This window comes from Oenanthe melanoleuca, unplaced genomic scaffold (assembly GCF_029582105.1).
Source record: "Oenanthe melanoleuca isolate GR-GAL-2019-014 unplaced genomic scaffold, OMel1.0 S054, whole genome shotgun sequence".
NCBI lineage: Eukaryota > Metazoa > Chordata > Aves > Passeriformes > Muscicapidae > Oenanthe > Oenanthe melanoleuca.
Genome location: NW_026612703.1, coordinates 3,863 through 20,301, shown reverse-complemented (window position 1 = coordinate 20,301; position 16,439 = coordinate 3,863). Strand labels below are relative to the sequence as shown.

General features: G+C 53.9%; 1 pseudogene; it reads right to left on the bottom strand.

Annotated features, from left to right (window-relative positions):
* Positions 1-1,325: 1,325 nt before the first annotated feature.
* LOC130266471 (zinc finger protein 436-like) lies at positions 1,326-3,622 on the bottom strand (annotated as a pseudogene).
* Between the last annotated feature and the right edge of the window lie 12,817 nt (positions 3,623-16,439).

Here is a 16,439-nt window from a genome sequence, read left to right as displayed (position 1 = left end):
TCAAATCCACACAAAGAGATCTGAAATCATCCAAATTGGCTTAACATTGTCCGACTGTGCCTAAAATCCAAACTAAAACACCTCACCTTGGTATAAATTCACATAAATTGGCATAAAAGATTTGAGGCCGAGACCAAGACTGGCACCCATAACAGCACTACCATAATTTCAGAGGCTGAAATCAGAATGGAGACCAAGATCAAGACTGGGAACAGAACTAAGACCAGAACTTAGACCAGCACCGTTCCAGAACTGGAACAATGACTGGGACTGAGACCAACACCAGTACTGGGACTGGCACCAGGAGAGCTCCAGGGTTGGTCTGGGACTCGGACCAGCATCGAGAGAACTCCAGGACTGAGACTGAGAGCGGCACCAGAACCAACACCAAGACTGGCGCGACTGTAAGACCTACTGGGACTGAGACCAGCACCGCTCTGGGATTGAGACCGACACCAGGACCAGAATGAGCACAGGGAGCACTCGGGAACTGCTCCAAGACTGAGATTGACACTGGGATCAGAACCAAAACTGAGGCTGACATCAGGAGTCCTCCGAGACTGAGAGTGAGACTGATGCTGGCACCAGGACAGGGATGAGCACCAAGATCACCCTGTGAGCACTCTGGGACCTCCACATTAACTCTGGGGACTTCTGGCCGTGCTCCCATGCAGGACTAGGACGGACAACTGGGTGGGGTGGGACGACCTCGGTTCGCATCGTTCTGGAGCAGCCATCCCAGTCCATATGGTCCCAGTTTGTACAATCCCAGTCCATGCAATCCCAGTTTGTACAATCCCAGTCCGTGTGATCCCAGTTTATACAATCCCAGTCCATGCAATCCCAGTTTGTACAATCCCACTCTGCATGGCCCTGATCCATCTGGCCCCAGTCTGTGCAGTCCCAGTCTGGACGATCCCAGTCCATGTGATGCCAGTCCCCATGATCCCAGTCTGCATGGTCCCGCATGGCTCACACTGCCAGACTCTGGAATGCCAGTTGCCAGCCAGGAAAAGATGTTCCTGCCCTTGAAGGCAAAGCTCTTCAGAAGGAGCTAAAAGCCAAGTGTAGCAAGATCTTACAGGGACATTTCACTGCCAGCCTTCAGAACTTCAGCCATGGCTGTTGCAGCTCCTGCACTGGGAATTGAATAAGGGCAGGGTCTTTGGTGGGAGCTGCCCTGGCTCAAGAAAGACCCTGAGAGAGAAACAAAGCAGGCAGAGAAGGGCAGGAGAGAAAGGAGGACACAAACACAAATCAGCTGAGAAGGTGCCACTGAAAACAGACCTGGAACTGACTGAAAGAGAATGAGACAGAATCAGGAATTGTCAAAGTTTTATTTACTATCAAATTTATTTACTATTAAATCCATCCCACCCAGCCATACCCATACAATCCCGATCCCACCACTCCAAATCTGGATCCCACTTGTCCCAATCTCCTTCCAGCCCCTTCTCACGCTGGCAACTCTGGAATCTAGTAAGGTTCGTGTGCGATGCAGTTTTTTCAGGGGGGAACAAAATACTTGGACATGCAATTGATCTTTTTCGATTCAAAACTGAGGTGTTTTTACTTGGATTTGGGAGGTTTTGAGGTGACAGATCGATCCCTCTTGGCTTTTGGAGCGAAAAGAGATGGAGAAAAGAGAAAATCGAAGGACAAAACAAAAGGATAACCAGGCAGGTGTCTTCCCAACATGGATCCCAGGGAATGTAGGTCACCAGCGCTCTGACCAACGTGGGTCCTGAAGTGGGGGATGGAGTTGGAGCAGTGCACGAAGCTCTTCCTGCACTTGGGGCACTTGCAGGGCTTCCTTTAATGGTGCCTCCGTTGGTGTTCGGTCAATACTGAGCTGTAGGAGAAGCTCTTCCCACACTCGTCACACTCATAGGGCCTCTCCCCAGTGTGGATGCGCCGGTGGGTGATGAGGTGGGAGTTTTGCCTGAAGCCCTTCCCACAGTCGCGACACTCATAGGGCCTCTCCTCCGTGTGTGTCTGGTAGTGCTGGAGGAGCCGAGAGCTGGTGGTAAATCTCCTTCCACACTTAGAACACTCATAGGGCCTCTCCCCAGTGTGGATCCTCTGGTGGCGGAGCAGGTGGAAGCTCTGGCTGAAGCTCTTCCCACACTCCTCACACTCGTGGGGCTTTTCCCCGGTGTGGATACGCCGGTGTCTGGTGAGGGTGGAGTTTACCCTGAATCCCTTCCCACAGTCGGGGCAGCGGAAGGGCTTCTCGTCTGTGTGCGTGCGCTGGTGCTTGAGGAGATTGCTGCTGGTCTGAAACCTCTTCCCACACTCCCCACACTCGTAGGGCCTCTCCCCAGTGTGGATCCTCTGGTGGCAGATCAGGTGGCACCTCCATCTGAAGCTCATCCCACACTCTGAGCACTTGTGGCACTTCTCCCCATCACAAAGCTGCTCATGGACCACCACATCTGACCTCAGCCTCCATCTCCGGCCGCCTGCCCGGCCCAGGCTGGGTCTTTCCTCCTCAGATCCCCGCGATCTGCGTTTGCAGCCCCTCCTGGTGCGGGATCTCCGTGGCTCTTCCTCCCCGTTGGATTACTGTGCCATGGAGCCGCTGCAAATGGCCTCTTCCACCAGGTTCTGCTGTGGGGATTTGTCCTCCCTGCTCAGCTCTTTTTCTGGGCGAGGAAGGACAAGGAGAGGATGGGATTTGCCTCCGTGCCAGAGGGAAGGGGAAGGAGATCCCCCCAGCGTGTCCCCGGCAGGTCGGTGTCGGCAGCGGGGTGTCCTGCAGCCGGGGCCGTGCTGGGCTGAGAGATGGAGCAGGACAGAGGGGGAAAGGGGCACTGACTTCCTCCTCACCTGCCTGGGGCTCCTGGGCCATCTTCCTCTTCCTCGCAGCCTCCTCCTCCTCCACTGGGCCCAGGGGTGGAAAATCCTGGTTGGGGAAAAAACAAGGGATGAGCGCGTTGTGTTTGGGATTCCTCCTGCCCAAGGCATCTCTAGAAATCCCCAGGCATCAGGGCTCCATCAAAACCTCCCAAACACCAACATTCAGCCCTGAAAATGCCTCCCAGGAGCTCTTGGCAATGTTCCTCCCCTTTGGTGTTCGGGGCTTCCCCCCTATCCCAGCTGCTGGGGGTCACACTTCTATTGGGGGTCCCCCATCTACTCGGTGCCCGCCCTCCCCAGACTGCTGGGAGTCCCAGGAACCCAAAGAAGTCCCCCCTTTTCCCTCTTCCCATTTAGGGATGGTGGGGGATTTTGGGGTCCCAGGGGTCCCTTCTCCCCTTATTCTCTGCTTTGTGGTGCTGGGGGTCTAAGGAGTCCCCCCTGCCCCTCTCCAGGCTGTTGAGGGTCCCGCCAATGGCGGCGCTCCCCCCTCTCTGGGCTCCCCACTTTGGGGTCCTGGGGGACACAGGGCTCTGCTCCTCCAGGCTGCCTCTGCCGGCAGCTGCCACCGGGACCCCCCAGTTTCCCCCCAAGGGGCATTTTCTGAGCTTTGCAGTTCTGCATTCTATAAGAATTCCTTCAAAAAAAACCCAACTCAGGGACTTCCTGTGACATCTGGGCCAAGCTCCCCCTCCCCGGTCACTTGTGGGGGCGATGGTCCCATGGATGGGGGACCTGTGAATTCAGGGAATGCTTGACCTCGTTCCTCCTTCTATTCTTGATCTTCCTTTGTCTTTTCTCTTTCATCCCTCCTTCTCCTCCCTGACCCCCCAGCCCCTACCCTTCTTCCATCCCTTCTCACTCTCCTCCTTCATCCCTCCTCTCCCATCCCTCCTCCTCCTCCCCCAGCAGCATCGACAACCTCGGTGCCCCGTTCCCGAAGCCCTCGCAGCCCGCGGGAGGAGCGGGGGTGGAGCTGGGACAGGTCGGGATGGGCAGCGCGGGGCTCTCGGCTGCTCCCACCCGCTGGGGCTGGGGGGAAGCCGACCCGGGAAAAGGAGAGGGAAACTGGGAAAACTGGGGGGTTGCAGATCCAAACTGGGGCTTCCTGGGAAGCCTGGGGGGCGACTTCCAGCCCTTGGGGCTCCTCTCAAGAGATCCATGAATGCAGAGAGGGGTGGGGGATCCCAGGAGTGGCACCACTGGGAGGGACTGGGCTCGACTGGGGTAACTGGAACCTTCCTGGGGACACTGGGAGTGACTGGGAATGAATGAGAGCATGTTCAGGGCAACTGGGATCTACTGGGAATGCCTGTGATCTTACTGGATTCACTGGAACCTGCCTGGGAAAAATCAGGACCATGCTGGGGAGAACTGGGACCACGCTGAGGGACACTGGGAGTCAATGGGAGCTACTACTCTGTATTGGGAGAACTGGACATGACTGTGACCATCTGGGAGGGGCTGGGATCATCTATGGAGTGACTTCTGTATTGTGCTAGGAGCAGCTGGGAGGAACTGGGATCACACTGGGAGGAACAGGGAGCAACTGGAACCATGCTCAGAAATACTGGGGATCATACTGGATCATACTGGCAGCAACTGGGATTGCAGTGAGTGTGACTGGGAGAGGCTGTGAGAAACTGGGATCAGTCCAGAAGCAGTTGAGGACAACTGGGAGGGACTGGGAACATGCTGGTGGGAACTGGGATAAACTGGGAGAGACTGAAACCACAGTGAGGGGAAATGGGAGCAACTGGAACCACAATGGTTAATAATGGGAGCAGCTGTACCCATGTCAAAGTCATACTGGGATCCTACTGGAAATGGCTGGGATTGTACTGGGAGTGACCAGAATAGTACTGGGAATATCTGAGAATGACTGGAATCACACTGCAATGAGATTGGTAATGATGGAGAAGGGCTGGTCACAACTGGAACCATACTGGGATTGACTGGGATTCACTCTGGGCATGACTGGAAGAATACTGGGAGGATCTGGGAGTGACAGGGGTCATACTGGAAATGACTGGAACCATACTGGGAGTGACTACAGGTCCTACTGGGATCATCCTGAGAGCCACTTGAATTACAGAGGGTGGGAATGGAACCTGGCTGGGGGTTACTGGGAGCTACTGGGCCCATGATGGGAGGAAAATGTGGATAAATTGGGAGCAACTGGAATCAACTGGAAGGTACTGGAACCATGCTGAGGGGACTGAGGCCAGAACAGGGATCATACTGGGAGTATGGGACACTGACAGAATCTGGGATCAGGCTGGAGACAACTGGGAGTAACTGGGAAAGACTAAGATCATCCTGAGACAACTGGAACATTACTGGAGAAACTGGGATATAATGAGAGTGTCTGTAACCATACTGGGGGCACTGGAATCACACTGGGGGCAACTGGGAGATAGTGGGACAATGCTGAGAGAGACTGGGGCTATTCTAGGGATCATCCTGGTAGGAACTGGGAGCAACTGGAACGATGCTGGCAGCAACTGGGATCATCCTGGGATCACAGGGAGAGCAGCTGGGTCCATGCTGGGTGAGACTGGGAGCACACTGAGGGTGACTGGAATGATAGTGGGATAAACTGGGAGTGGCAGTCAACAACTGGAATCATGCTGAAAGCAAGTGGGAAGAAGTGAGAGTGACTGGCAGCATGCTGGGGGTGACTGGAGTATACTGGGAGAGACAGGGAGTCACAGGGATTATACTGGAGGCTACTGGGGTCATGCTGGCATTGACAGGGAGCACTTGGGGGCCATGGCCTCATACTGGGAGAGACTGGGACTATGCTGGGGGCAGGGACTGGGAGAGCTGGGAACAAACTGAATGAAAATGGGAGGAACTGGGAGCAACTGGGACAGTGCTGGGGGAAGTTGCATCATAATAGGGACTGACTGGGAGTGACTGGGATCAGCTTTGGAGTTCTGCATTCTCCAAACATTCCCCTCCCCATCCAAAACAAAAAACCCCAAAACAATCCGGAGAGGCACTGTGACTATTGCAGTGGCAACTGGGATAAAACTGGGGGCAAGTGAACCACGCTGAGGTTACTGGGAGTGCCTGGGAATGACTATGAGATTGTTCAGGGCAACTGGGATATACTGGGAGTGTCTGAGACCATAGGGGTGGTGACTGGGACGTAACTGGGTGCAACTGGGATTGTGCTGAGGGGAAAAGTGGGACCATGCTGGGGTAACTGGGTGCAAGTGTGAGTGACTGGGGCCCTGCTGGCAGAGACTGGACTCATACTGGGATAGTACTGGGAGTGACTGGGACTGTGCTAGCGGCAGCTGGGAGAACTCGGAACACACTGGACCAAAGTGGTGTTGGAAAACGTAACTGTTTAAAAAAATGTCTATAATTTTAATCAAGGGTGTTTGTTTGCCTTTGCCCCAAAAAACATTCCATTTTCTTTGCAGGGCATTGCTGTTGGAGTCGAATGAACTCAACACATCAACACACTGGGAGCAGCTGGAATGCTCAAGGGCCATCAGCGGCCATTAACAGAACATCAGTGGCCACCCAGGAACATCCACCCCAGACTCTGCCTCTGGCAAACTGCAGACACCTCCTCTGAAAAGACTGATAAAATCAGGGAATGAAGATCTAATTAACATCAGAAGGGGAGAAATCCGGATCCAAAAGGAGACCAAATATTAGGACCTGAATATTTGCAACTTGAGACCAAAGAACACTGACCCAATTCATTTCTATGAGTACTGACTGGAAAAAAGATTTGAAAAATCTCCTAAAAACGGAGTATCATAGAAAGATTCTCTCTGAAACACTTAGAAATTGTAATAGGAGGTTTTCCTTAATTTCTCTCAGTTTCGGTGAGCCTGGGAGGAACTGGGAGCAACTGGGAACGTGCTGGGGCAAATTCCAAAATAATAGGGAATGGCTGGGAGTGACCGGGCTCATGCTGGGAGTGCCGAGGAAACTGGAAGCACACGCGGGGAGCAACTGGGCTCATGCTGGGAGCAGCCACTGGCGGCACCGGGAGCCCCGAAGCCCTTTCCCGGCCATGCCGCCCCTCCAGCCCCAGCACCCCCCGCCGGGGTCCCGGCAATGCCAGGGCTCCCCCCCTCTCGGGCTCCCCGCTTTGCCCTTCTGGGGCTCTCCTGTGTCTGCGCTCCCGCTCAGGGAAGCCGCGCCTCTCCCGGGGCTCCCCAAAACCGCTGTCCCCCCGCCGATCCCGCCGCTCCCGCGCGCTCCCCACGTGGCCCCGGCAGAGCTCGCAGGGCCCGGCCCGGGAAGCCCAACCCCCACCGCGGGGGGACCCGCATCCCCCCGCCCCCCAACGGGGCTCTGCCCGCACCCACCGGGACCCCCAAAAACACCTCCCGGGGACCCCCCGATGTCCCCCCGAGGGCCATCTGCGCCTCTGGATCCAAACATCCCACCCCCAAAAATCCCCAAACCCAGGGACACCCCCGGGATATTTGGGGCGAGCTCCCCCTCCCCGGACACCTGCGGGATGGGGGGCGATGGTCCCGGGGGGCGCTGCGAGTTCAGGCAGCTCCGGGCTGCCGCTCGAATCCTTCCGTGTCCCCTCCTGCTTCTGCAGCCGCTCCGGCTCTTCCTCCCTCCCTCCTCCTCCTGCCCCGTTCGGAACCCCGAACTGGGAGGGGATGGGTCAAGGGAAGGGCGGGAACTGTGAGGGGAAAGGGGCGGGGTCAAAGTTCCGAAAAGGAGTCAGTTTGCCCAAAAATCACCAATAAAAGGCACCAAATGCAGCCTCAGTCCACCAGGTTTCCCCTAAAATCAGCCAGAGAGGCCTAAAATCCACAACAAGGGGTGTAAAATCATCCAAATGTGCGTAATATTCTCCAAAAGGGGCCTAGAATCCAGTCTAAAACTCATGAGCTTTGGCGTGAAATCAGCCAAATGGGTTAGAAATCTAATGTCTCAAACTGCCAAAAGTGGTTGAAAACCCACACCAAGTTGCCTAAAATCATCTCTAAATCTCTTAAATGTCTGTAAAATCCACCCTGAAAGTGCCTGCTTTCCCCAGATATCACAAAAATGAGCCTAAAATCACCTTAGAACCACCTCATTTTTCCTAAAATCACCCAAATGGACCTAAACACACCCAAACTGGCCTGAAAACCCTCAAATGGAGCCAAAATCACCCTAAAATCAGAGCCCTGTGTCTCATGGGCTTCATGCCAGCTGCTCATTGCTGTATTTTGGCACCCAAAATTCTCACCCAGAAATTCCCACCTTTGGACCCTGAATTCCCGAATATTCCCTAAGGCGATTCCAAGAATTTCCTGTAGAAAACCCAATCTTCCCATGTTTGGACCCAAGTCTCCCTATAAAGACCACAAAAATTCCCTATGGGATCCTCCAAAATTCCGTTTGAGGTCCCCAAAATTTCAAAAATTCCCAATAGAAACCTAAAAATTCCCATATTTGTACACAAAATTTTAAAAAAACTTCCTGGTGTAGACCCCATAATTCTCTCAGAGTGCCTTTAGGGAAAACCCAGTGCCCCCATATCCCCTATCGAAATCCAAATCCCCCTTAAGGGACCCCCAAAATCCCTACAGACAAGCCCAAATCTGCTATAGAGACCCTCAGCCCCCCTCAGTGCCCGACAGATCCCCTATAGATCCACTATAGACTACCCAGTGTCCTTTAAATCCTCTATAGACAGCCCCAAATCCCCTATACAGAACCTCAGAAACCCCCAGGGGGGTAAAGCCCCCTCCAGGCTCCTACAGATCCCCTATGGACCTCCCAAACCCCCTTTAGGGACCCCAAAGAGCCCCCAGTGCCCTTTGCAGACCCCCAGAAATGCCCCAGGGGCGTAAAGCCACGCCAGTCCCCTATAGATCCCCTATAGATCCCCTATAGATCCCCTATAGATGCCCCCAGCCCCACCGCAGCTCTCGGACACGCTGCAGCCGCGCCGGGGACCAGCAGCAAAGATGGCGGTGAAGCACTTTTGGGTGTTCTGAGCATGCGCAGGGTGAATGCGCCACGAGATGGGCGGGGCTTAGAGGGGAATGGGGCGGGGCAAACACAAGGGCGCGGTCTGAATAAAAGAGGAGAGGTTAATGATTGACAGGGGCTGTGAGTAAAATGGGTGGGGCAAATAAATGGGCAGAAACTGAGGTGAAAGGGGCGGGGTTAGAAAAGGGCGGGAACTGTGAGAGGGAAGGGGCGGGGCCAAAGGACGCCTTAGTCCAAAAACAGCCTGATTTAGGTATAGAACCACCCAAAAGCCCCTCAAATACAGCCTAAATCCACCAGGTTTGGCGTAAAATAAGCCAAAGAGACCTCAAATCCACACAATAGTGATCTAAAATCATCCAAATTTGCCTAACATTGTCCAAAAAGGCCCTAAAATCCAGTCTAAAATCCCACTTTGGAATAAAATCAGCCATATGGGCCTAAAATCTTTGGCACCAAAACCAAGACCAACACCAGAACCAGCACCAGCATCAATACTGAGACCAACATCAGAAAGGAGACCGAGACCAGGACTGGGAACAGAATCCACACCAGAACTGAGACCAGCACCGCTCCAGATCTGGAACTAAGACTGGGACTAAAAGCGAGACTGGGCCCTGAATTTCTGCTGGGACCAAGACTGAGACCAGCACCGACACTGGGACGGGCACCAGGAGAGCTCCAGGACTGAGACTGAGAGCGGCACCAGCACCAGAACTGAGACTGGCACTGCTCCATGACTGGCTCTGAGAGTGAGATTGGCACTGGGAGCACTCTGGGATCAACACTGGCACCAGTACCAGCACTGGGACCGGAACCGCTCTGAGACTGAGACCAAAACTGAAAACAAAACCAGCACCAAGACTGGCACTGCTATAGGACCGTGACTGAGCCTGAGACCAGAACTGTTCCGGGATCGAGATTCAGACCGGGACCAGAATCAGCACCAGGAGCGCTCCAGGACTGCTCCAAACTGAGCCTGAGACCGGGACCAGGACAGAGACCGACACCGGGAGCGCTTTGGGAGCTCCTTGTTCACTGCAGGGAGTTTTGGCTGCGCCCCCACACGGGACTGGGCAGGACTGGGAGGGACCCTGGGTGGGGCGGGACCGTCTCAGTTCACATCGTTCTGGAGCAGCCATCCCGGTCCATGTGGTCCCAGTTTGTACAATCCCAGTCCATATGATCCCAGTTTGTACAATCCCAGTCTGCATGGCCCTGATCCATCTGGTCCCAGTCTGTGCAGTCCTAGTCTGGAGGATCCCAGTCCATGTGATCCCAGCCCCCATGATCCCAGCCTGCATGGTCCTGCATGGCTCACACTGCCAGGATCTGGAATTCCAGTTCCCAACCAGGAAAAGTTGTTTGTGCCCATCTTAGTTTTGTTTCTCGGCCAAGGCACCCATTTATGTCACAGCTTTAGCATCTTGATCCTGTTCCCTATCCTGTTCCCAATCCCTATCTCATTCCTGTTTTTATTCTCAGTCTTCTTCCTGTTCCCCTTCCTGATGCTGTTCCCAGTCCTGTTCCTGGTCCTGACCCCGATCTCGTTTCTATTCCCCATTCCAATCCTAATCCCATTCCGATTCCCATTACCTATCTTATGCCCAATCTTTCTTTCATTCCCATTCCCAATCCTGTCTCATTCCTGATCCTCTTTCCATTCCCAATCCCGATCCCACTGCGTTTCCCAGTTCCAATCACGTTCCTATTCCCTTTCCCAATCCTGTTCCCGATCCCCAATCCCAATCCTTATCCCATTCTCAATCCTGATCTCATTCCCGTTTCTGATCCCTCATTCTTAGTCTCGTTCCTATTTCCAATCCCTGACCTGTTCCCGTTCCCATTCCCATTCCCATTCCCATTCCCAATCTCATCCCTGTTTCTGATCCCAATCTCATTCGCCATCTTGATCCCTTCCCCAATCCTGATCCCGTTCTCACTCCCAATCCCTATTTAATTCCCTATCCCGATCCCGTTCCCAATCCTGTCCCCAATCCCAATCCCATTCCCACTCCCAATCCCTATTTCATTCCCAATCCCGATCCTGCTGCTGTTTTCAGGGAATCATTTTGAACTCAACCTCTACCCCAAACCTGGGGGAGTCAAAACCCCCCAAATCCTGGGGTCAAACACCCCCAAACCCTAAATTTGGGATCAAAACCCCCAATCCCCAGACATTGAAGTTTGAAATATTTGGGATTTCCAACCCCTCTGATCCCGCAATTTGGGGTTAAAGCCCCGTGATCCCCAAATTCTGGGGTCAAAACTCCCCAAAACCCAAACCCTGGGGTGTCAATACCCCTAAATCTCAAATTTTAGGATCACCCACCCCCACTCAATTTCCAAATTCTGAGGTTAAACCTCCCAAATCCCCATAATTTGGTTCCAACCCCCTCAAATCCCAAACTTTGGGAACAACAGCCCCAAACCTCAAATCCTGAGGTGCAAAACACCCTTGACCCTAAATGTTAGGATCAAACACCCTCAGCCTCCAAACCTTGAGGTGTCAAACCCCCCCAGTTCCCAAACTCTGGGGTTTGAACCCGATCCCAAAATTCTGGGGTCAAACCCCCTGATCCCAAACCCTGGGGTGTCAACCCCCCCAAACTTTAGGATCAAACCTCCAGCATCCCCAAACTTTGGGGTCAAACCCATCTGGCCCCAAACTCCCCTCCAAAACCACTCCACCCTGGGGGGCACTCCAGGACTCCAGTGAGCGTAGAACTCCTGCTCTGTGGATTTTCAGATCATTCCATTGATATTTGGTTCTTTATATTACACCCATATGTACACATATATAGAAATATATGTGGGCAGTACTTAGTGACCTGGAACATACTTGATTGTGGGAACTGAAATGGATATTTCTGTCTTTATCTATAGAGTCAGCAGAGTTGTGCCATTCTGTAGCCATCTTTGAACTGAAACTGGTCATCATATATAAGCAGGGCAGTTGTAACTATCTGTGATAAATTTCCCTTTGAAACTGACATTGGATTTGGGGCACTTATCATTTCCATGATGAGCGACCACATCAATATTTGTCCCTATTTTTCCACTGATCCTTAAGCTCTGGTGAGTGTGTGACAGGCTGTGGCAGCCAATTCCTCACAGTCTGTCAATCTGTGGGTAATAGAATCTGACTGAGGTTATTTGTCTGTGAGTTTTGGTCCATATCTAGAACCCCCTGAGGCAGCACCCTAGCTGGGCACGAGAAAAATGTGAAGGGATTATGACATTTATTCTCTTTTCACACTGTTGGGATTGGTTTGTTTTCCTAACCTCTCTGTGGATTTTTTTCCCATTGACATGCTAAGCAGCACTGATGGCTAGTTTTGGGGGAGGGGTTGACTCCAATTCTTTTTTTTTCCCAGAGTTTCTCTCGAAGGGGTGGGGGAAAGGGGGGGAACACAGCAAGATCAGGATCAGGTGAAGAAGGGGGAAGGCATTTGCTCCCTCGCTCGCTCTTGCAGTCAGAGGATGCTGCTGCTGCTGCTGCTGCGCTGCTGCTGCCCAACCCCCGCCATCCCAACGCCGGGAGCCCCTTTTCTGTTCTTGGAGCCCGCACTGCTGCCTTCTCGCTTCAGCCTGCTGTCTCCAAGCACCCTGTTGAGCACCACGACCGGCACAGTGAGCAAAAGTCTCTCCTCCATCCCCTTCCCATCTGGGACAGCCCCGCTCTCACCCCCAGCACTCCTGCAGCTGCGCAGGATCTGCCCCTGCCCAGCACCGGGAGCTGCAGCACAGGGAAGGGAGCCTGCGGCCAAGAAGGGCTGGAACTGGGTTACTGCTCTGTTTGGTGTTGATTTCATAGTTGTGGTTGTTTTGTTTGTCTTGTTAGATAGACTGGTAAAGAACTGTTATTCCTATTCCCATATCTTTGCCTGATAGCCCCTTAATTTCAAAATTATACTAATTCAGAGGGAAGGGTTTATTAGCTCCATTTTGAAGGAAGGCCCTGCTTTTCCCTAGCAAAACTGTCTTTTCAAACCACGACACACACATATTTGCACTAAGCTGCAGCCTCAACTTAGTAAGGAAAAGGATAGATTTGCTTTAGTCATTCAGTGTGGAATAAAATGATGTAGGAATAGCCACAAACTAAGCTGCAGAAACAGCTCGTTCTTGGTCTTAGCAGGACATTGGGTGCAAAAAAGCACCACAATCTCAATGATTCACCTCTGAGGTAAAACTGAAACGGTTCATTGTGTGAAACTACCTGGTGATGGAAATAACCAATGGGCTGGGGCTGAAGTCTGGGAGTCAAACACTTGGGAAAAGAGACCTGGCAAAGGCAGCCCAAGGTGCAGGCAGGCATTTGGCTCAGGCAGGAGGGAGCTTGTAGCCAGCACTGGAAGGGACTGCAGGCAAAGGAGCTGGCCGGGGGCAGGGAGCAGCTCCTGCTGCACTGCAAGGGAAGGACTGGCAGCAGGCGGGAGGAGCGGGCACATTGCTGATGGACACCGGAGCTGCTCCTGAGCCACCAACGGGACCCCTCCTGGAACTGCAGGTACAGCTCAGCTCCCTGCCCTGCAGGCTCTGCTTGGCCTTTGGAGCTCAAACCCACTGCAGAGAGCAGACCTGATTATAAATGATACCAATTCTAAGACTGCAGAACTTGTTGCCCCACTGCTAATACTGGTTTTTTAATTTCTTAGACTATCTCTGCATTAAGTACCTTCTGTGTTTGAAATGGTAGTGCTCAGCATCTTAAACCATGCATTCTGTCCTGTAGCAGATTTATAGAATATTCGTTCTTCTCTGTGAAGAACTTAAGAAAGGGTAGATGTTTTATGATAGCATGGTTCCATAGAACTTTATTTCAAATTATTTTCTAAAGTACCTAAAATATAAAGAAACTTTGTTAAAATGATTAAGGGTGAGAATTGCAGGGCTGGTTTAATATTTAATCCAAATTGTATTTCGTTCTGTCCAATATTTCCTTTAAATATTATTAATGTCCAGGAATCAAAACCTAGATTTCTCCTTTGTTCTCTTTTTTGCTAGTAAACAAGGCATGTGTATACTTTTGATTTTGATTTTAATGTCAGTAATCCACTGGACTCATTGATACCAGGGAACTTCTTTATCATTTACAACTCTCTGTAGTTCTCAGGAACAGAAAGGTTAAAGGAAGGGAAGAGAGCAAATCTTTTAAAGCAATGACCTGATAGTTCACATCAATTTGTAAATCCTTGGTTCAATACACTGATATCGAAAATCAATGTATATATGTACAGGTATGAATTATCAGCTGAATAAATGCTCATACACAAACAAGTTCTCATCGACATTTTTTGCTAGCCTCATGTTTTGTTCTTTCTGGCTGCCTCTGCCACCAGAACACCCTGAGCACAGGCGGAGGAAGAAGAAGCAGGGGCTGTTTTGCAGCCATGCCCAAGAGAGACTGGAAGGGTGCCCTCCCTCTGGTCCCACTTGCTTGGCTTTCTGACTGGCTCTGAGGCAGGGGCTGCCATTCCTCACTTGTGGGGACCAGAACCGCACCCAGGATCCCGGCACTGCCTGGCAGCGCTCCGGACACTGGCACGGTCACGCGCCCGAGTCTCGGGCACTGTGCTGCTGCTTCATTTGCTCTTTGGAACACCCAAAGCTCTCTGTGAAGCCCTGATGCTCTCTGGTTCTGCCCTCTTCCCGACCCTGTGCAGGGATGGAGCATTGCTGCGCTTTCAGGAAGCTGTTCTTGAAACCTTCCAGCATTCCAAGCTCCTTTGCCCTCTGCCATGCTTGCCATGGAATCCCTCCCAGCTGCGTTCAGAGCATACTCAGGTTGGCTCTTCTAAAACCCAGGGGCTTCAGGGTGCTCAGCAAGACCTTGAACTCCAGAGTGTTGTGGAATTGGTGCTTCAGCACAGAGACCTTTCCAGCCTGATCTGCCCTCGTTCCTCTGCGTCTCTGCACAAAACACAGCATGGAAGAGAACGGCAGGAGGGGCCTGTGAGTTCCAGGGCCCTGGATTTGCATCGCTTGAACTCCACAGAGATGCAGGCAAGGTGAAGAAAACAAACTGTTTATTGATGGAAGGCAAAGCAAAGGGATGAGCTGGAGGGGGAAAAAAGGGATGGGCATAGTCTGAATGCTGGAGGCAGAGAGCTGTCTACAGGCAGGGAGACGGCTGAAGCCACAAGAACTGTGCCAATCATCAGCTCTGCCTGGAGCTCCAGCAGCAGAGAGGTGATGTCTCCTGGTGTCTTCAGTTGTCACCTGGTGTGTTCTTGGGACACTGGTTCACTGGATCCTGAAGGTGACTCTAATTCTTTACCTCTGTGGGGAAACTGGGCTTAATTTTCCAGGTTAGATCATGATGGGCTGGTGTCTTGCCTCTGGGCTTGAGGGGCTGGAAGAGGGTGGAACAGAGCCATGGACACACCCTGGATCTATGGGGACCCAAGGAGACCCCCGTGCCAGAGTCATCCCAGCCCACTCTAGCCATGGCAAGGAGGGAGCAGGGACCACCGGGATCAGCCCGAAGCTGCTGGCCATGAATCCCCACGGGCCCCTGAAATCTCTGTGCTCTGCCCACGCCGCCCCCCGTCCGCACAGGGAGCAGAGCCCTCCGCAGCCGGGGCAGGGCCTGCAGCTCCTCCTGCCAGCCCCGCTGCCAGCCCGCTGCCCTCACTCACCCTCACTGATGAGCTGGAGCTCTTCCTGCTGCCCCCTCAGGCACCGCCAGGCCATCCCTGGGAACACAGACCTTGTCACGGCTCTGCCCAGCGGCACAGCTCCCTGCCAGCGGTGCTGCCAGCCCTGTGGCCACTCGCCCTCGTGGCCGGCAGGGTTCAGCCCGGGCCCTTGCCGCACGCTGCCGCCCAAGGGCTCGGCTGCGAGAGGGCGGCAGCAGCCCCGAGGGCAGCCGGGGCTCCGCGGCGCCGGGCCCGGACGGCAGAAGCTGCCGGGGCAGCAGGCGGGGCTGGGGCCGAGCTGCGGCGGGGCGGGGAGGGAGCCCGGGCTCACCCATGAACCTGATGGCCGCCACTCGCAGGGGCTTCTGTGGGCTCTCCAGGTACGGCAGGGCCTGGCGCAGGTGCTCGGCCGCTCGGCTCCTGTCCTCTGCCAGCTGCGGAGAGCGGCGGGAGAGAAGGGTCGGGGCGGGCTCTGCCCCTTTGCCCGGCGCTGCCCGCTCCCGGCTCCGGCCTCCCCTGCCCGCACGGCCCTGAGGCGCGGCCAGCAGCCGCTGGGCCGGGCTCTGCAGGGGCACAGGGCCGGCTGTGCCCGGGGAGCCGCGGTGCCGGCCCGGCCCGCAGCCCCGCTGGACCGGGGCTCCGTGGGCAGCCGGCTCGGGGCCGCAGGAGCCGGGAGCAGAGCCCGTGCGGCCGCTGCGTGCAGCGCTGGGCTGGGCCACAGCTGCCAAGCGCACACAGTGAGCGCCGCGCTCAGGGGGCTGCTCCAGCCTGAGCCTGGCGCTTCCAGGCCGTCCTTACCAGGCACTCGGCGAACTTCCACAGCTTCTTCTTCTTCTTTTTTAAGATTGTTTCTCTCCAGAAATTTGGCTGCACAATGCAGCGTTTCCCAAGAGGCCTGGAGAGCAGCAGAGATGTGGAGATGGCACCGCAGTTCAGGGCACAGGACCGCGGCTCTGTGCCAAG